Below are 22,170 nucleotides of genomic sequence, written 5' to 3' on the forward strand. Positions count from 1 at the left end.
GACTTTTTATCCTATGACCTTTCATTAAATACACTAAAACTAATCTATACTAAGCACTGAGGCTTAGAGAGAGAAATAACTTGCCCACAGGTATGCAGGTTTTGAAGCAAGATACTCTCCAGAGCCAGTGCTTGTACCTCTGTTAAATCCTGCAGGTGGGTATGTGTACTATTTAGAGAAGGGGGAGAGCTGGAGCTGCATTTTGCAGGCTTCTGAATGCCAGGGTAACTATTATGAATGTTTTTCTCCAAGCAATGAGGAGTCAATGAAGACTCCACCAGAGGAATAGCTTGTACAAAAGAGTGTTTTAAGATAATTAATTTAATAGCAGTGTGTAGAAAGAACTGAATTTGAAAAAGGTAAGAAGCAGAGTAATTATTGAGAAATCTGGTTCAATAGTGAAGTAGCAAAAGGGCAAATGGCCATTTCAGGGTAAAAGCAAGAAAACACAAAAATTAAAGGACAGCCATTATAGTCCTGTTACTCCCTTAATTCTACCAGAGGCAGTATTATCACACCAAACAGGAGAAAAAAAGTTCATAATCTTAGGTCTCAAACAGAAGAGATCTTTCCTCTTCATCCACCCAAATAAGAGAATTGCTTGTGTATATCATTTATGGGCAAGTGGAGAAAATTCCAATTGCCATTCAATGCATTTACCAATGTTCAGCATTTTTAAAAGTGTTTTATAATATAAAATTGTAAAATGGTATATATTTGAGAAGTTGAAAAATGAAGATACTTATGGTGGGGTCAAAGCGCATATGTTAATGTACTACATATTATCTTTAGTGAAAGAACTGTCCTCAAAGAGGTGAGGAGGAAAAATCTTTTAACTGAGGCAGCACAAATCAGGGGAATCTTATTAAAGCATAAGCACCTGAGAAAATGAAAGAATACAAAAATAAACGCAAGATCTGAAAAACAGATATTTTCAGGCAGAGAGCAAAACATTCCATATAATAATAAGAAAAGGCACCATAATAGAAAAGGGAGAAAGCATAAACACCTTTAGTACACACACAAAAATAATAATTGTTTTTAGAAACTAGGAGATGGGTTCCAATTTCCATAACTTAATAAAAAGACACTTTACATGTAAAAGAGCCCTAGAAAAGATTAGAGACTGAATAACCTAAAATAATGCTTTAGAATTGCTCTGCCTTTTTTTTTTTTGGTCAGAATCTCATATTATTCAATATAATCATATATACAAAAAAATAATCTAGCAACAAATTAATTTCTAGATGCCTGAACATAACAGAGAAGGACATGTGCAAATAAACTCAGCAGGTAGTTAATAGCCAGCTTCTCCAAAGAACTGATTGTCATCTTTGCATGTGAGAAAAAAAACAGGGCACTGCCTTTGGAAATATCTCTAACATATTTATACTGGCGATTTACTTACTAGTTAATGGACATCAATATCCTGGCATCAAAATAGAAGTACTGGAAAGAGATTGAAATGAGCTCAAAGGAAACATTTCACTTCAAGATAAATACCATGAAAATATAGTCGCCGGCAGTTTCTTGGGCATAAATTGTCATGTGTACACACTTCATTAAAAATGAGTTTAATATAAAGAACTATTCTTGGTACTCCACTGATGTATTCATTCTCCCTACTTGCTGGAGCAGCATAGCTTAGCTGATGAGTTAAATGATAAAAAACAGGATAGTGTGATATAAATGGGGCCAAGAGCTATTGAGAGTGGCTTAATGGTAAGGATTAGAGTACCTGATTTTCCTAGAAAGACATCCAGATCCGAATCCCAGGAGCAATCCCATCTCCTATTCTTGAAAGATAAATGAACTTAGTTCCAAATAACTCATTTTATGAAGGTGCTCTCGGCAAGACCAAGAACATGTAACATTGCCTTAGGGAACATGGACTGAGATGCGTATTTTCATTTGAAAAACTTTATATTCAAAAGATATTTTTTTAAGTTAAAAAAGGCATTTTTATCATTGTTCTAACTTGTCACAGACTTATCATATGACCTCAATTTAAAATACAGAATTTTATGGTTTTATCAATGAGTGGTTATTAAAAAGTAAAATGCTTAGTCTTACTGAGCCACTCCCCGCTAAAGCCTAATGGGCTTTCTCCCATTGCGCTTAATTAACTTATCTGGGTGTCTAAATGCCATCTACATGATTGTCACTCATCACATGTCATACAAAAAGTCTCAGACCCATGATGGATATGGTGAAGTGCAAAAATTGTACCATCTTAGACAAGTTGTGCTAGCTCTCTGGACTGCATTTGGATCGTACTTGATGTTGTTTAAGGAGACTTTCAGCCTTTGGCTGCTACACTGTCATGAGCACACCAGCGTTTTCAGATTCCAGACTGACAAGAACGTACACTGTGATGAACTGAATGTTTTACCAGAGTCAGACACTATACCTTATCAGGTGTCACTAAAACAAAGTAATCCATTGTCAAATTATGTTCCACACTGTGGCCTTCGTGTACCAAAGTGCTTAGCGGTTTGTGGTGCAAGTGGTAAAGATGCTTTCATAGACAGCCACATTCAAATGCAAGTAACACTGGTTGAGCCAAATCCGTGTGCGATATACTATACTAGGTCCTAGAATATAAGTTATTTATTTAACTTGATCCTTACAAAAATTCCTAAAATGTGTTGTCATTAACACTATTTTACAGTTGCAAAGATTAGTAACTATAGACACTAATAAATGGAAGAATGACATTTGAAACCCAATCTTATGGTCCATTTACTTCAAGATACTGGTGTGTGTGTGCGTCTGTGTGTCTGTGTTGCAAGGTAGACATTATGTAATAGTTCAAACACAATATTTAGAGATTTAATAATGTGCCCAAAGTGATAAAGCTCTTAGATGGTAGAACCAGGATTCAAACTCAGACAGGTTTCATTTAGGAGCCTACACTCTTCATCTACAGTCTCTTCATCACATGGCCTGTAGACAGCATGCCTGTTTCCCTCTTCAATTTTCATTGCACTTCCATCTCTACCGGACCACAACCCTAAACATGTTATTTGAACCCTATACAATGAAGTATAAGATAAGATATGAATGTTTCCTATTATTGTTTTCTGAAGTGACCTAGCTCCTATCAGGTTAAGAAAATGACAGTGTGGACAAAATGTTCCTTGCTTAATGTGCGCTTTTCTGTTTTCAATGGATTAAGACATTTGCATGTATGACTACGTGACTATTCTGTTTAGCTCGGGGCATGGACCATTGATCTAAACTCTGCAGTAGAGACTGTGAAGATTTATGATCTTTCTGCTCTTGGCTTGTGATCCCTTTATATTGTTAAGTAGGGGGTGAAAGAGAGGGAAGCACACGTACATTGCTGTCCTACACCATATCTGCTCTTTCAACCAACACCTAAAAGAAATGGTCCACAGCAACAGTACTCTGTTTAGAGGCTGATTCCTCTCAGCTTAATCTCCTGGATGACCAGACACATGTACAGGCATGGTTTTGCTCTCAGAGACATACTCTTAACTGCAACTGTAGCCTACCTTCAAATACCACATTGTCCCTTTGAAAAAACATTTTCACTTTTGCAAGCTTGTCGCCAGTTCTTAAAAACAAAATTGATCAATCTCCTTTGTGTTTTTAGTAGCAACAATGAAAGGAGACAATTTCTTAAATGGAGAATTGACAAGTGACAGTGATTAATGACAGTTTTGTTTATTGGTTTGGCTGTAGGCCAAGTATGAAGCAGTGCTTCCCTAGACCCCTTGTTGGTAAAATTGCAGCCAAAACAGGTGCAAAAACATAACACATAATGTAGTAGAAGAGGGCTTCCTTCCAAGAAAGTCTTCCCATGTTAGTTTATACGTTTTGTACTTCACTAAAGGAGAAATGTGGATCAAATGTATTCCAACACAGTTGGAAGCTCTATTTTCTCTTTTGGTGCACAAATTGTTTAAAATGCCAGTCAAGATAAATGTAAAAGGCTTAATGCTAGTTTCTATTTCACAATTATTTTATATTTTTTGATAGCTCTTTACTTTTTAATTCCTCTTTCAGCTACCTTTGTTCTTAATAGGAAGTACACAAATAATCAAATCAGAGTATTTATCAAATGGCAACTTCTTTCTCCTTCTTGTATGTGCTGCAGGAAATAGCTTCTGTCCTTGAAAAACTTCCATTTTGATCAGGAAAACTAAACTTTCAGCACAGAACACTGTTTTGCTAACTAGATAGCAGTTCCTGGCATTCCATTAACATCCCACTTGTGTCAATTCTACTATTTATTTCTTTTTCCACCATCTCATCACTGAGATTTGTAATATTTATGCATTACATGTTCTCATTAAAGTTACTGACTATGATGTCCCTGTAGGAGAGAGAGAAAAGTTAGCTTAGATGCTCACAGTCTACAGACACAGATAAAAGGATGAAAAATACAGAGAAACATAGTGACTCATTTCTACTGAGGGAGAAATAAAGTGAAAAACTTCTGATGAAAAGAAAGCCCATAATATGTAAGTACTCAAACAGTTATATTGGATAAATAAAAATTATTTTCCAAGCCAAAATAGGCTTATAAAAGAAAAGAAAACAACCATAATTTTTTAAATGTATATATATTTTATTTGATATTAGACATCCTGGGGCCTTGAATGTTCCCCAACATTTTCTAAAACTCATTCAAGTGCTCTAAAATGTTATGTGAGTCTCTCCTGACGTACTCTCTGGATTTGGATATTATTAAAGTATTTATTTCTATCAATTAAATGAATGTATCTCCAGTGGAACCAGTATCTAGACTCAGGTTTGCAACCCCCTGCTGTATACCGATATTGTGAAAAAGAAATAAAGTTATATTAGCAATAACTTCAATACGTTGAAATTCTGTTATGATTTTTAAAGTCTGTTGCCCTTAAGGCATTTGAGCAGTATAAAAAATTGAGCAGAGAATTTGAAGCACAACCATAATCCATCACCAGCTGTTTAAAATGTAGTTTAGTCAAACATATCCCAACCATCAATCCCCATTTCATTGTCAAAACTACCCCAAATCCAACTTTAGCTGAGCGGTTTCAGTCTTAGGAAATTCAAACCATTCTGGGCATTTGAAAGGGTGAGGGCATTTAAAATTCTCCAGTAAGGTGAGGAATTGTCCCAACAAAAATATCACCCTGCTGAAAATCACTGTCTAAATCTAGCCCTTTCTCAATAGAAAAAAAAACTAGAACAGAAATATTCTCCACGAGCCAATGTCAACCCTAGTTCTCCAGTCACCTAGGGTGTTCCCAGTTACCTCAAGTGGACTAGTGACATTTAAAAAAATCTTCTCAAAATGGAGTTTAGGGCCTTTTATTTTAAAAGAAAAGGCTGTATTTCATTTTATGCTGAGAGGGTCTTGAGATTAAGCTAGGTAGAGTACTGAAATGTCTAGTTAAAGACTCTGTATCCTGTTACCTATCAACATCTAACAGTTAAGGAAAAAAAAACTAGGAAATTTGTAAAGCATCCGTAGCTGGTACAAGATTGAATGGCTGGACTAAATGAGGAGAAACATATTTTTTTCAATGCAGATTGCTGGAGAGGATGTGAAAATGTGTCGGATATTTTTCTGTCCTCATGTAGCTTTATATTGAATTGTGGAGAAACAAGTAACTATTTCACAAATGTTAACAGAATAAGTACCTTTAGAAACACAGAAACCAATGCTATTAAAGATTTTTATTGAGAATTCTGAGAGTTCCTAGGTAGTATTATGATAGGCAAAGTTTTTCTCTAATATAACTGGTAAAAATAAAATGGCTGGTTAACAATTTAAATAAGTGATGCTTCTAACTTACTGTTAAATTAGTCACTAAGTTGTAAGACTTTTTAGTTGAGTTTATAACTTTTTTCTATCCAGGTATTAAAAAGATAGAAAAAGTGTCAACCAAAGAAGTTACAGAAATTTGGTCAACAGCTTCTTTTTATTTTTTTAAGATATTAAATTGTGCTATATTTCATCTTGGGATTTATCAGGGACTTATCAGGGATATTTACCCATTTACTCATTCATTGATTGATCCATCACTAAATGAGCTTCTGTTATGCAACTCCTATGTGCTAAACTCTAAGCTAGAAAATTTGGGATAAAACAAAAATGTATAAGATAAAATACCTATTCTCTAAGAGTTTACAAATTCCAGGTCCTCCTTGACAAAGTAAATAATAAAACCCTTTGCAAAGGTGTTGATCTGACAGCAAAGATCCTTGATGATGTATTAAACTGCGTCACTGCTACAGCTCAACAAAAACTAAGAAATGCCATTTACATAAAGAATAATAAGTGTTCGATTTACCATGACCCATGCTGTCTTAAGTTCTCTTATGAGACCACCAATTACCCAAAACAGGCCGATCATCTCTCTATTCACCAAAAAGAGTGGTGATACTGAGTTTGCATTGTCTCGGAAAAATGTTCATAATTTACCATTTTTATGCTGATCCTGTGTTTCAAATAGGCATTCAGATCTAAAGAAAAGACAAAAAGTAACACTGAAATATTAGAATGATTGACACTTTTATGGTATTTTTTTTATCAGGCACATTCAGTAAAATACTTTTCTGTATGTCTTCTTATACTTTCCTGCTATTATTCTGTCAGTCAGAAGTTGGATACAAGCTTTAAAATATGGTGGAAGTTATCAAAGTCTCTGTTCCTATTGACAGATGATAGATGATAGGTAACGCATCAACCAATTCAGCATCTTTACTTGTTTTGAACCTATTTGTTATATTATTGAAAGAAGGGAGGAAAGGAAAATTAAGTCTGATTAAAAAATGGGCAGAGGATCTGATAGACATTTTTTCAAAGAAGACATAAATGACCAACAGGTACATTAAACGATGCTCAATATCACTAATCATCAGGGAAATGCAAATCAAAACCATAATGAGATGGAAACTCACATGTGTTGGAATGGCTATTATCAGAAAGCAAGAACTAACAAGTATTATTAGCAAGATTGTGGATAAAAGAAAACATTTTTGCATAATTGATGGAAATATAAATTGGTTCAGCCACTGCAGAAAACAGTATAATTTCCTTAAAAATTATTTTAATTTTTTGTTACTGAGGTGTATGATTCTTCATATATTTTGGATATTAACCTCTTATCTGATTACATAATATTTTCCATGGGCTGCCTTTTCATTTTTTTTTTGTATCTTTTGTTGTGCAGTAGGTTTTTAGTTTAATGTAGTCCTTCTTGTTGAATTTTGTTTACGTTGCTTGTGCGTTTGATGTCATATCCAAAATATCATTACCAAGACCAATGTCAAGGAAGTTTTCCCTATGTTTTCTTCTAGGAGTTTTAGAATTTCAGGCTATGTTTAAGTTGTTAATCCATTTTGAATTATTTTGACAGTGGTGTAAGATAAGGGTCCAATGTCATTTTTCTATATGTGGTTATTCAGATTTCCAAACACTATTTATTGAAAAGACTATCCTTTCTTCATTGAATATTCTTGGGCCCCTTGTTAAGGATTAGTTGGCTGTATATGCCAGGGTTTATTTCAGGGCTCTTGATGCTATTCCATTCATTCATGTATTTATTTTTACGGTAGCATCATACACTTTGATTATTGTAGCTTTGTAATATTGTTTGAATTCAGGAACACCAGATATTTCTTCATGTCTTTGCATCTTTTTATTTGTTTGTGTCTTTTTCAATTTCTTTCACCAAAATATTATTGTTTTCAGTTTCATGGTTAAATTTATTTCTAGGCATTTTTTTAGAAATGTTATTGAGAATGGGATTTTTTTACATTATTTCTTTTTCAGATATTTGTTGCTGGTGTGTATAAACAAAGCTAATTTCTGTATGTTGAGTTTATATCCTGGAACTTTACTGAAATCACTAATCAGTTCCAAGAATTTTTTGGTTAAGTCTTTAGAATTTTCCATATATAAGATCATATCATCTGCAAATAATGACAATTATACATCTTTGTTTCTGATTTGTCTGCCTTTAGAGTCTTTATCTTACTTGGCTACTCTAGATAGAACTTTCAGTATGGGGCTGAATAAGAATGATAGGAGTGGACACCCTTTGTCTTGTTCATGATCTTAGGAGAAAAGCTTTCAACTTTGCACCATTGAGTATTGTGTTAGCTGTGTTAGTTGTCATGTATGACCTTCATTATATAGAGGTATGTTGCTTCTATTCCCAGTTGTTATCATGAAAGGATGCTGTATACTGTTAAATACTTTCTGTGGATTGCTTCAGATGATCATATGATTTTTATCTTTCATTCTATTAACTTGGTGTATCACATTTACATATGTTACATAAGGACTATCCCTTGATTCCCAGGGTTAAATCACACTTGATCATGGTACACAGTGCTTTTAATGTGCTGCTTAGTTTGGTTTGCTAATATATTGTTGAGAATTTTTAAATCTATATTCACTAGGGTTATTAGACTACAGTTTCTTTTCTTATAATGTCCATATCTGGCTTTGATGTAAGAGTAATACTGGTCTCATGAGTTTGGGAGTGTTTCCTCCTCTTTAATAATTTAGAAGATTTTGAGAATAATTGGTATAATTCTTTAAATGTTTGGTTGAATGCATCAGTGAAACTATCTGGTCCTGGTTTTCCGTGTTGGGAGGTTTTTGATTACTAATTCAATCTTTTTACTCATTCTTGGTCTGTCCAGATTTTTATTTCTTCATGATTCAATCTTAATAAGTTGTATGTTTCTAGGAATTTATCCATTCACTTAATAAGTTGTATGTTTCTAGGAATTATGTGCAAAAATTTATTTGCACATAATTGTTCATAGTAGTCTCATAGAATCCTATATATTTCAGTGGTTCCAGTTGCAATGCCTTCTGTTTCATTTTCAATTTTATTCATTTAATTTCTCTATTTTTCTTAGACAGGCTAGCTAAAGGTTTGTCAGTTTTGTTAATCTTTTAGAAAAAACCAACTCTTAGTTTTGTTGGTCTCTTCTATTGCTTTTTTGGTCTCTACTTCATTATTCCACTCTGATCTTGTTATTTCCTTCCTTCTGCTAATTTTGGGCTTAGTTTGTCCTTTTACTAGTTATTGAAGCATAAAGTCAGGTTGTTTATTTGAGATATTCATTTTTTTCTTAATTTATGCATTGATTGCTATAAACTCCCCTCTAGGAATTGCTTCTGCAGCATCCAATAGGTTTTAGTATGCTGTGTTTCCATTTTTATTTGTTTTGAGATATTTTTTTATTTACCTTTTGATTTTTGCATTGACCCATTGGTTGTTCAAGAGTGTATTGATTACCTGTTTGTAAATGTTCCAGCTTTCCTCTTGTTGATTCATAATTTCATATAATTGTGGTCAGAATAGGTACTTGGTATGGAAATTTTCTAAGATTTGAGGCCTCTCATATGATCCATTCCAGAGGATGTTCTGAGTCGACTTGAGAAGAATGTGTACATTCTGCTGCTGTTATATGGAATGCTCTCTCTATATATGTTAAGTCCATTTGGTGTAAGGTATGGTTCATGTCCAGTGTTTCCTTATTGGTTTTCTGACTGAATGATCTATCCATTGCTATAAGTGTGAGCATGGAATTTCCCCACTATTGTTATGTTGTCTATTTCTCCCTTCGTATCTGTTAGAATTTGTTAAATATATTTAGGTACGCCAATGTTAGGTGAATATATGTTTTCAATTATTTTATCATATTTATGGGCTAACATATTTATGATAATATAAGAACTTTCTTTGTCTCTTATCATTTTTGACTTAAAGTCTATTTTGCCTGTTATAAGTATCACTATCACTGCTCTTTTTGTTTCCCCTGATATGGGGTATCTTTTTCTATCTGTTCTCTTTGAGCCTATGTGTGTCCTTAAAGCTGAAGTTAAGTCCCTTGCAGGCAACGTATACTTGAGTCTCCTTTTTTTAAAAAATCCATCCAGCCAATCCATGACTTTTGATTGGAAAATTCAATCCATTTTTATTTAGAATAATTATTGATAGATAGGGACTTACTAACACCATCTTATTATTCTCTGTATAATGATAAATACATGAAAAGCACAATATCTAGTTATTTGTCATTGGCCACAAATAAAACATGGAAAAGCACTAGTTCATCAAAACTGCTATGTTGTAGTCACATTGCATAGAAACTTGATGCTGTAGTTTAAACTAAACTCGTTCATCAGACTGTCTTTATTTCATTAAATCATGAGTTTGCTATGCACAGAGCTCATTTGTTAAACAAAATATATATGAATTTTCTTTTACAAATTTTGTTGTCACTGTTTTGTTTTTTAATCTTATTTCATTATTAGGTGTGTAATGGTAAAGAAACACAAGTACATGATTAAAAATTTAAAAATAACAAAAGTGTTTTTGTTAACTCTTAAAATTTTCTAATGTTTTTAGAGGCTCAGAAACCTTTTGTATATCTGTAAGCCTTAATAGGCATGTGAACACATACCCGCAAGAGCATGGACACATACACAGACATACATCTTTGTTTTCACAGAGTAATAAATACATAATAAACACCAACTACAGATTCTACACAGGTTATAACAGTAAGTATTTTATTTCCTTGAGAGGTAAAGAAAGTAAAAATTCTGGTCAATTGAAAACAAGAATGAATAGAAAGCAGTTTATGTAATAGAATAAATGTAGCTTTGATGTATTTTGTATTTAAAGTAATCTGAATGTGTTTTTGACATTATCTTCTAAATAATGTGTTGGTCACTTGAGATTAGAGGGGAATAGCAGGAAACAAAGTTAATAAAAGCTTGATTTTCAATGGCAATTGATTGCTTTCTAAGGAAGAAAAGAACTTTGCCAGGAGTCTGCCCTCCGTGTTTCTGTCTTCACACTGAATCTCAGGACGACTTGGGAGCATTTCCTTTAGAAATGTGCACACGAAGAGCTGGCATGGAAGAAAGTAGATAATGTGTAAAAATGGTAGAAGAAATATAACTTACAGGTCCAGATGAACTCTTTTGATGATTTTTCTTAGGCTATAGAGGCGTTTGCACAAAGAAAAGGGAATTGGTACTCAGGATGAAGGGAAAGAAAAAGAGAAGTTTTGGAAAGAAATGTCTTAAGAAATTTTCAAAATATAGGTTTTTAATCTATGTTGCTTCAATGAAATGTCAGTCCTTGAGGAGTTGGTCCTGTTTACAGTCTGAACAAAGCATGTCTCCTCAGCCAATATTAAAGGACTGTTGAATGATAGAAGGTGTCATATCATTTAGTCTAACACTTGAGACATGTGAGGGTTGTTTTTAAGGTAATAAAACTCTCCCACTCCATTTAGGTTTCTCTATTGTCTCTTTAGAAGTAACTAGTGCTTCCTCTTTCTCTAAGTTTTCTTAGAAAGTTTTGATGAGCACTTTACTCTTTATTAATTTATTTTTATCTCTAGTCCATTCCTAGAGTATCCTCACCACAGTTCAGGCAAAGAAACCCAGTGCCCTCAGATGGCAAATATAACCCACCAATACTTGTTCACCATTATATTTATTTCACTAACAAAACATATTCAAAGTTTTAATTTGCCCACCCTCCTTTGCAGCTATTTCTTAATTTATGACTAAGTTTTGATCAAATGAAATTAAATACAAGTGGAATGTGCAATTTCTGTGTCATCTTCTTTAAGACAAAAATATCCTGCCTAGATTTTTCTTTCATTTTCTCCTTCCTGTTGGCTAAAATTCAGAAGGAATGCTAGTGATCTGCCTCATCCAAGCAAACAAGAAACACTAGGTTTTAAAATCAGAGATGAAAACCACATGTTGAGAATGGAAAGCCACCCTGGAAGCCAGGTGGGGCTTCACTTATTCCTGGACTATAGTTGGAAAGGGGGAGGGGGGAAGAAACTGTTGACTTATTTAATCCAATATATTTGAGGGTCCTGTTGATACAACAGTTAAACTCACATATTAAGTAACACCAAAATTGATGATGGAAATAGTATGCTACCATTTTTAAAAAACCCTAAAATATAAAGTTTTGAATCAATGCATAGTAAAAAGCCTATACTGCAAACTGGAAAGCTATAAGCTTTGTTATGCCATGGCCACATATTTTAAACTGTCATCTGCAATAACTTGGAAAGCAGATCACATGCCTTAAAAAGACTTTAATTCTGGGCCTTGGAGATGAAAACAGAATGTTGTAATGTGTGGATGTCCCTTAATGCTTTTAGCAAGATATTACAAAAAATAGATCAGCCCAATCAAAATTTGACAAATTTACATGCAGAGATGGAACAGACTAGGATTCTATAAGGGAGATTTTATCTACCTTTGGCTTAAATAAGACAGTCTAGTAACTTTTGGTAGACAGGGTTGGAAGTCAACAGCTTGTTTAATTCCAACTAGATAATAATGCTCAAACAGTTCTCAAGTAGCTCTCATTATGACTTTAGAAACAGAAAAATGTAAACTAGCCTAGTGGTAAGATCAGTTTAAGGGGCATATCTTACCTCATTAGCTTATTTTTTCATACTGTAACTGCTAAAATGAGGGAAAAGGGGGATGATCCTAGAATAGAAGCAATTATTTAATACAGATTTAGAGAAGCATGTACAAAAATTAACTTTGGTATGGTTGATGGTACATGAAAGTTATTGAAACTAAATTAACCTGAAGTCAAGTTAGTTTTTAAGGAACTTATATTGTCAAAGAAACTTCCAGCCAAGCCCTCAAAACCCATATACTTGCTTGAGTCCTAAAATTATTCCTTAACTTTGAAACTGTACAGCAGGGTAGGCGGCAGAAGCTGGACACTTCCATAATGCCCCCTCTAATGGGCACAGAAGGTAGTGAACGAGGAAGACAATCTAAAGGGCCAACTTAGGGAGTCACTGAGAGCAACAGACCAAAAACAGACCCGGGTGTAATAAAGAAACTTGTCTCACAACAAAGGCAGAGATTTTGTGTAATTTCTGTTCAGCAGAATTTCATCATTGATATGAACTGGTAACTCCCGTGTTCTCTATTTTCCCTTTTCCAAATGGAAAGCTGTTTTTATATTTATCATGCACTACTCTTCTTGAGTGAGAGTGATCTCCTGTGGGAATGAAAGAGTGAGCATGGGCACCTTTGAGACCAAAGAGCCCAGAGAAATTGTGTACATTGGAAACTATTCTCCAAGATGCATTTCCCCACTCACCCTTTTAGTAATTTTCCATCCTCACTTATTTTCAGCTGAGCATATATCCACTCAACCTAAGCCTATAATTCCCAGCCTTCCTTGAAGTGAGGGGTAGTCATGGGACTAAGTTCAGGAAACGGAGATTTGAATAGAAGTTATATATTCTATTTCAAGGTTATTTATCTTAAATGTAAAACTTCTTGTCCTGGATTTCTTCCTAACACTTCCCATGGGACAGACATGAACACGGTGCTGGTGAACTTCCTTTTCTCATCCCGATGAGTACAAATCAATCAGCAGCCTGAAGGCCAGAAATGGAAACTACATTTTGACAATGGAAGTTGAGTAATGTGAACCCACTAGCCTAGGTTCCAGAATGAACTTTTAGAGACAAATCTCTCTACCTTCCCCAAAGTGTAATGGGAAATAAGTATATACTTTCATCTTACTTAAGCCATTGTATGTTAAGAGTTTCTTTGTTATAGCAGCTTCACTTATACTTTAAGCTGCATAACAATAGATTTGTGTCACCAGATTACATTTCCCTACTGCATGTGTTTGGCCAAACAATAGACACCTCATTGTTAAAAACTTATTTGATTTTATATATATTTTTTATTAAGGTATCACTGATATACACTCTTATGAAGGTTTCACATGTAAAGCATTGTAGTTACTACATTCACCCATATTATCAAGTACCCCCCATACCCCATTGAAGTCTCTGTCCATCAGTGTAGTAAGATGCCACAGCTGACTTCAGATTTTTTATTCTTCCTTAACAGCTGTATTGTGTGGCTATTTCCCCAAGCCTACTATGATGAATAATTTTATGTGTCAACTTAGCTGGACCACAGTGCTCATACATTCGGTCAAACATTATTGTGGATGCTTCTGTGAAGGCCTTGTTTGGCTGAGATTGGCATTTGAATTGATAGATCTTGAGTACAGCACGTCACCCTCCATAATGTGGGTAGGCCTCATCCTAAAAGCTGAAGGCATTAATAGAGCAAATATTGGCATTTCCTGAGCAATAAGGAACTCTTCCAGCAGACTGCTTTGGACTAGAACTGCAACAATTCCCAGAGTCTTTAGCCTGCCAATCCGTCCCATCAGATTTTGGATTCACCAAACCTCTACAATCTTATGAGCTAGTTTATTAAAAATCAGTCAATCAGTTTCTCTTCACGCACACATACACATCATGCTGTTGCTCTTTCTCTGGAGAACTCTGATGGATGCATCTACTTTGTGCTTCTCAGTCTTCAATACCATCACGAAATCACCATTTTGCTACTGACGGTATGTATCTCAACTTTGGATTATTCTTTCCTGTTACAAATATTGATTGAAGATTTATTATGTGTCAGACTCTAGTTCTGGAATACAAAAATATTCTTTATCTCATGGGGCTTACATTCCAGATCACAAATAAATAAACAGATCATAAATAAATAAATAAAATGGTGGAAGTGCTGTGAAGGAAAATAAAGCAGGAGAAAGCACTTGCAAACTCCTGAAAGGGCATCTTCCTTTACAAAGAGTCTCAGGGGAGAATCTCTTGATAATTCAAGAACTAAGCAGTGTTATTTTAAAGTGAGGGTGTTGGCCATGAGGAGGTCCAGGTCGAGGAAAGAGCAAGGGCTAAGTTCCTGCGGTGAGAGATTTCTTAGTGTGTTTGAGAAAAGTTTGACTGGAGTGTAGTGAGTGGAGAAGCCTGGAACTTAAACTGAAAGAAGCTTTCTATTTTTGAGATTCTAAATTGGGCAAACGACAGACCTTAAACTAGGGATAATAAATGCTTTAGTCTCTGAGACTCTTGCCAGAGTGTATATTTTGAAATTTGTAGATATATTTGAGAGTCATCCTGACATTTATAGGAAATAAGGCCTCTTCCATGTTGAGAACTAGTCAAGAAAAGTTCCTGTTTCTCTAACTTAAAGATAAGTGTTTCATGCCATATTTATATGGTTTCATGTTACTGGATTTTTTATAATCCTTGTAAATTCTCTGAAACTAAGGTAGATATCCTAGTTTCAGCAGTGCCCTGAGCACTATGAACTCCAGCTTGGACCCAAGTATGAGCCCAGGGACGTGCAGAGCCGCCACTTGCCTCCACACCCAGGAGAGTGAAGAAGTAAATCCATCATGAAGGGAACAGAGTGAGCAACTTGAGGGCCAGAGATTCCTATCAACAAGGATATTGTCCTGTTTACCAATAGAGGGGGTCTGATTGTACTTTATTACAAGAGATAGCATGTTTTCTTACCGTGCATAGCTTTGTTTCCAACCTTATAATTCTGGCTTTAGCCTTGTATTTTCCATTTAGTCTTGGCTTTGATTAGCAGAATTTATTTGCAGAGACAAAGTTGGGAAATAGAGCTTCAAGCATGAAGGGGTTTCCACTATTATTAACTCCTTAATGACAATTTCAAGAGGATGAGGCCTCATTGCAAATATTGTTCCTAAAACAAATATACCAATTGGCCAGCTCTTATCATAAAACAAAATCTGGATCCTTTATTTTGGTAGCAAAAGAGAATCTCAGTGTCGACAGAGATTAAAATGAAAAGAGCTAATCACCTTTCTTTCTTTTCAGGAAGCCATTAGAAATGACAGCCCTCCTGTGTCAGATGCCGCATTCAAAATATGGTAATTGAAAGGGGGGCTATTTAAAAAGAGACTGTTTATAAAGGTACAGATTTAGGTGCATGATGAAGTAGCTCTAAGCATGGTAGCATTTTCTGTCACCATCCCAGGCCCAAAGGGGCAAAAGGAAGAAAGGGTTAATAGAACCCACAGTAACAGTCACACAGATTAAGAAACATTGGAATGAAGAGTATATACGTCAGTGTAAGGGTCAGGATTCAACCTGTAGAGAGCGAGCTAGGGAAACAAACGCTCTGACTTCACTCTCCTCTCTCCGTGCTGCAGGGACTCTCTATGGCCAAACCCAACAGTAAGCTAGAGAGGGGTGGGAACCATCACGTAACCTGAGACAGTGAGCAGGACAGAAAAGAGTTGAAAATTAACCTGGAGGGAGAAATGGAAACTATCAGACACGTTTCCCTTTCTCTATCTGGACACTGGAATCTGTCCCAAGGTGATTTCAACAAGTGACATTTATATAAATGAGAGAGAAGTAACTACACTCTTCTTCCTGTCATTGATAAGGGAGAATATGCGAGAGACAGGCTCACAGCTGCCCCTGTCACAATACTGGGAAGATGCAGAATATTATGGTAAACATTTTATCAATAGATTAGGTACTACTCCCTTGGGAAGGCGAACGAGGTGGAGGTAGGCAGAAGTATTGGAAAGGTCTCTTCAAATCACATACAGCCCAGTGCAAAGGAGAGATCCCTGTCCGTGGGCCCAAGGAAAGAAGTTGGATAGAGGAGCATCTCTACTTGTATTGCCCCCAGATGCTAGCATCTGATGTTATTAATTTCCTCAAGACAAAAAGGTCCAGGAACATTTATCACACTCACAGTATCTAGATTCATTTGTCACTTTTAAAGAATACTACAGTTAATATTGGAAATATATTTGCTTCCTTCCTGGGATGAAGATTCTGAGCCTGACCTTAGGCCATTCTTTACGGATTTGCAAAGTGAAGCCCTAAATGAAAAGATGAGTCTTTTCAGTTCTTTCTAAAGGTCACTGGGCTGCAGATCAGAGTAACCTTTAATTTGTGAGTCCCAAGGCACCAGAAACACCCACGTAATATAAACTGAGATTTTTCTTTATTTTATCATTTAGTGTTAATCAATAAAATTCACATTTCCAAATGTACACAGATTTAAAAATCAAAGGCAGTATGTGTGTGCTTTGCATAGTTCAATAAAATTATTCCTGAAAAAGTTAACTTTTGTTTTCATGAACAAAATTAAATTAAAATTTTTAAAACTCTGAAACACTCAAGTGAGATTCTGCATTAGTGAAATATTAGGATGGACAAAATATTTTCTTTGCTTTGCTTATATTGAAATTCACAGATGGCAGCATTATACTGTATCATATATCCTTATTTGTTTATAATTCACTTAGGTACAGAATGTATTATGTGGTGTGCTGTATAATTGTATTATAGAAACTTTAAGTACATGACATGCTTAATTCATACCATAGACTACTCAGGTCATGGTGCAATTACTAAATAATAATAAAAAAACCAATACCAAGAAGAGTGTTGATTTGACAATATTATCAAAAATACTATGAACAAAACCCAAAGTCAAATTGCAAACAGACAAAAAAATCTACAAAGAATATAATATTTTAATATGAAATATTCAGTATATTTTAATATGAAAAAGAGCTTACCAATCAGAAAGTAAACATTTAAAGAATAAACACTCAGGGTAAAAAATAAAGAAGAATTGAAGGGCTTTAAAGCCAAAGTCACACATTAAATTTGTCTGTATCTCTCAATTTCTATGCTAGTTGTAATCACCATAATTCTTCTCTCTCCTGTATTATAAAAATAGCTTTTTAATTCTTTTAATAGCTTCCACTTTTGCCTCTTTCTAATCAATTAATTATGTATACATAATAATCTTTATAACACATTAACTTGATTATACTCCCTCCCCCACCTTAAAAAACTTTAATCGCTTACTATTACTTTTGGAAATAATCCGTAAATCTCACCTGTGATTAAACTATTTTCATGGGATTGTTCTGCAGACCACTCTGATCTCTTCCCGTTACCCTAGATGACTTCGCTCCAGTAGTATCAGTCTTATATGTTCATCAAACACACTAAGCTTATCCCCATCTTAGACTTATTCACCCTTCAGAAAGCTCTTCCCTAGTGATGGAACATCCCTAACTCCCTAACTTAATTCTGGTCTCTGCTTAAATATACCAATTTCTTTCTCTTCTCAGGGCCTTACCATATGCTGTTAAATCTTCTGAAAATTTTCTCTTTCATTTTATATGGCTAGTTGCTTATTATTCCTCTATTCTCCAATTATGTATAAACCTTCTAGAGTTACCCTTAAAATCTGTGTCTAAAAGATAAGCCCTATTTCTAGTTTTAAAATAAAGGCTGTCCTCTCTTCCACTTGTACCATGATCAGTGAGAAAATAAAAGAAATTTTACCTTTTGTAGTGGATGGAAATATTGGTACTGTGAAAAGACTCTCTGCTGTTTTCCCAAAACCTCCCTCACCTTGAGCATACATGGGACATGAGAATATGATGGAATATTTCTCCCACGGTTAAGTCACTAACTAGTTGGCTTTAAGTTAACCAAAAGGAGATTACCTGGATAGGTCTGACCCAAACTGATGAGTTATTTTTAACAGGATGAGGCATCATAGAAACATTCTTGTGCTTTCAAACATGAAAGAAATTACAATGTTGTGAAGAAGACAACCTTAACCTGTTACCATAACCAAAGATAGTGCAGACACAAAGAATCAGAATAATATCCCTCATGAATTTGACTCAAACCACCTTAACAATATATTACATCAAATACAGAAATATATTTTTAAAATCATATACAAATGGGTTTAATCCTTGAATGCAAGGTTAGTTCAAGATTTGAAAATAATTATTTTACTATGTCAACGTTTACCATATCCCTCATGTAACCATATCAACAGACTGAAAAAATTATCTCAACAGACTCAGAGAAAGCCTTCAACAAAATTCAACATTCATGCATGATAAGAAAACCTCTATGTATACCAGAGAAAGAAAAAACAATTCCTTATTCTGATAAAGGACATGAGGAACTAAGCTACCACTAATAGGATGCTTACTGGTAAAAGACTAAATGCTTTTCTCCAAAGACCCAGAGCAAGGAAGAAAAGATGACTGTTTTCACTTCTATTAATATTGTACTGAAGAGGCTAGCCAAAAATATTAACTATTAATTTAATTTTAGAATAGATATAAAACTTTTCAGATTATCCAGTTCATTTTGTGTGGTTTTAGTAGGTTGTCTTTTAAAGAATATATCCATTACACCTCAGTTACCAATAAGGCAAGAAAAATAAAATAAGAATCATACAGATTAACATGAAACAAATTAAAACCATATATTTTTATATGCCATGATCATTTAAACAGACTATTCCAAAGATTTAAAAAAAAATCGGTATCAATAACTGTGATAGAAAGGTCACAGGAAACAAGATAAATAAAAAAAATCAACTCCATTTCAACATAGTAGCAAAAATACATAAAATTTAAATTTAAATATATGTAATTTATAATAATGCATATATATAATTCACATTTGAATTAGCAATTACAAAGTGCTTAGGGATAAATTTACAAAATATGTGTTAAGACCTGCACAATGAAAACTATAAAATATTTCTTGAAAAATTAAAAAGGTCTAAATAAATGGAGAAAAGATACTGTTCAATGGATCAGAAAGTAATATTATTCAGTTGTTGATTCTTCTTGGATTAATCTACAGATTCAATCCTAGTCAAAATCCATGTGGTATTTCTCTTTCTGTTGTTGTTACTGAAAATCAGAAAATACAAAGGCTTGACTGAAGGCATGGATTATATTTAAATATAGGGCTAATTTTACAAAGGAAAAATTGCTTAAAACCTTGAGAGCAATTACATAGCTGACTTTAAATAAATTCTATGATAAACAATAATTGAAAAAGAAATCTATTTTATTGTTAGAAATAAAAATGTCATTTATAGGCAATAATCAAATAACAGAAATGTAAAGATACTCCATTAAATAAAAATAAAAACTTAGAAAAATTTTATGATCACAAAAATTTGAGTTGTAGAGGAAACTCAATAAAAGTGTATTATTTTTATTTATCTTTACTAGAAATATGTTGTATTTAAAAACAGAAAATTATACATGTGTAACCAGACATCATTGTATTTGTATTTACTTAAGCAAAATACTGTGTAAATTATCACAAAATATAAGCAAAACAAAGAAATACAATATAACAAAAGAAAAAGACATAATAACAGAAAATATAACAACTGTAACTACAGAAGTCAAACCAAACATTTCTGTCAAATCAAAGAAAATAATTTTAATAAGATATTGGTTATATAAATTAAATTGCAACAATATAGTGAAATATATATATACTATATGTAGCTATTGAAAAGAATGAGGCTGCTCTGTATAAACTGATGATACAGTCTTCAAGTAAACATTAAAAAGTGAGCAAAGGTGAGCCCATTTATTTTAAATCACACATACACACAAAAACACAGAATCTCTGAAAAGATACAGAGGAAATAATTTAATATTGATTTCTTTAAAGATAAAATTTGGGAGAGAATTGGGAAAGATCTTTTCTCAGTTTATGTTTTCTCAATTTTGTGCATGCACATATTTTAATTATTCAAATACAAATTACATTGCTTTTAATAAGTATTTCTTTCTTTTCTATCTCATCATTCCATTCACTTCCTCCAGAGAACTTACAAAAATTTGTAATAAAAAATAAATGGGTTTTCATGTTTGTTTTTTATCAGACTTGTGCAAGGTTGTAAGGTTTATGTGTTCTGTACGTTTCTCCCAATATAGCAGATTGTTGCTCCAGGGAGAAGGGTGTTCCCAACCCAGGACGTTCCCCAATGAAACCAGTGAAACTGAAATGAGTCAAAGGAAAGAATAGGTTGGGAGAAAGGCTTTTTATTTCTTAGTTTGCTCAAATTCACGAGCTCGGCCCAACCCTGTCAGCCTCCTCCCACCACTGCTCATGCTCTGCTCCTACTGCAGGCTCTCTACTTCCTAACCATCCCTTCTGGGAGAAACTCCATTGGCAGGTCCTTGGTGACTGGCAGACGAGAGACCAATTACATACCAGGAACAGCGGGGAGGAGAGAATGGCCATTATCTCTCCGCCCCTTGTCCCAGAGGCTTTGGGAGGCTGCAGCAGTAAATACCTATTGATATTCAAATGGCTAAGGCCAGGCAGGAGATTCTGGAAATTCTCCAGTTTACCCAACACACATGGTCTGTCTACAGTTAAGTTCTAAATATGCACCTTTTGAAAGAACATATAAACATAACCAAGGGAATAAAAGAGTAGGTGATTGAATCAATCAAAAGAGAGAGAGAGTCAAGCAAGTTTTTTAAATTATTTATAAGAGTAAGCAGTTACATACTAGTTAAAAACAAAATGAAACATTTTGCCTAATTTGTGAAACACTAATTATAACATCCAATATGTGCAGATGTATAGAAACAGAGCTTTCAAACATTACTATTTTATAATGAGTAATGGCTATCAGATAAATTTTCATAAAATAGAAATATTAGGCTAATCTTAAAGTTCTAAACAATAAAGCACTCGCTAAAATATCAGGAATATCTCTATGATGAAATGCAATGCTTCAGAGAAAACTTATTTTGCAGTAATAATGCTATGAAAATGTCTTCACTCATTAAGAAGCAAACTGTTTATATTTCTGAACATATTTTCCCAAAAGAAAAAGCATGCACACAGACACATATACATTGCAAAAATACTGCAAGTGTACAAAGGCAAGAAGTTCAAAGTGGTTATATCTTAATGCCAGGGCTATTTGTGTATTTAGATATTTTTCAGGTTTTCTATAGTGAACATGACTTTTTAAAGATAAAGTTTATAATAGAAAGTAAAAAGCTTGATTCTAAACTGGCAAAACAGCAAAACAAAAAAGGTAATATAACACAGCTTCTATTATGAGACACAGCTTCTACTACAAAACAATGTTTTAAATCATTTATTTTTGTCTTTGGGGTGAGCAGAGAATATTTCAGACTTGAGATGTGTTGGCATCTTTCTGCAATCTAAAGAACATGAGTTTGATTCTTATATATGGCTCCACTTCTCAAGAGGGTCTAGTCTAGCCTCTGTGCAACAGATTGTCCTTATGTGGATGAACAGTGGGACTACCTTGTTATCTGCAAAATAAACTCCCTTTAACTTCTCTGAGTCTAAAGGTGGTGAAGTGGTGCCAACCCCGCAAAATTTAACAAAATAGTGCTCATTAAAATGCCTAGAACACATTTATCTTAAGTGAATGTGTATACATCACAC

This window comes from Manis javanica, chromosome 15, assembly GCF_040802235.1.
Source record: "Manis javanica isolate MJ-LG chromosome 15, MJ_LKY, whole genome shotgun sequence".
Lineage (NCBI taxonomy): Eukaryota > Metazoa > Chordata > Mammalia > Pholidota > Manidae > Manis > Manis javanica.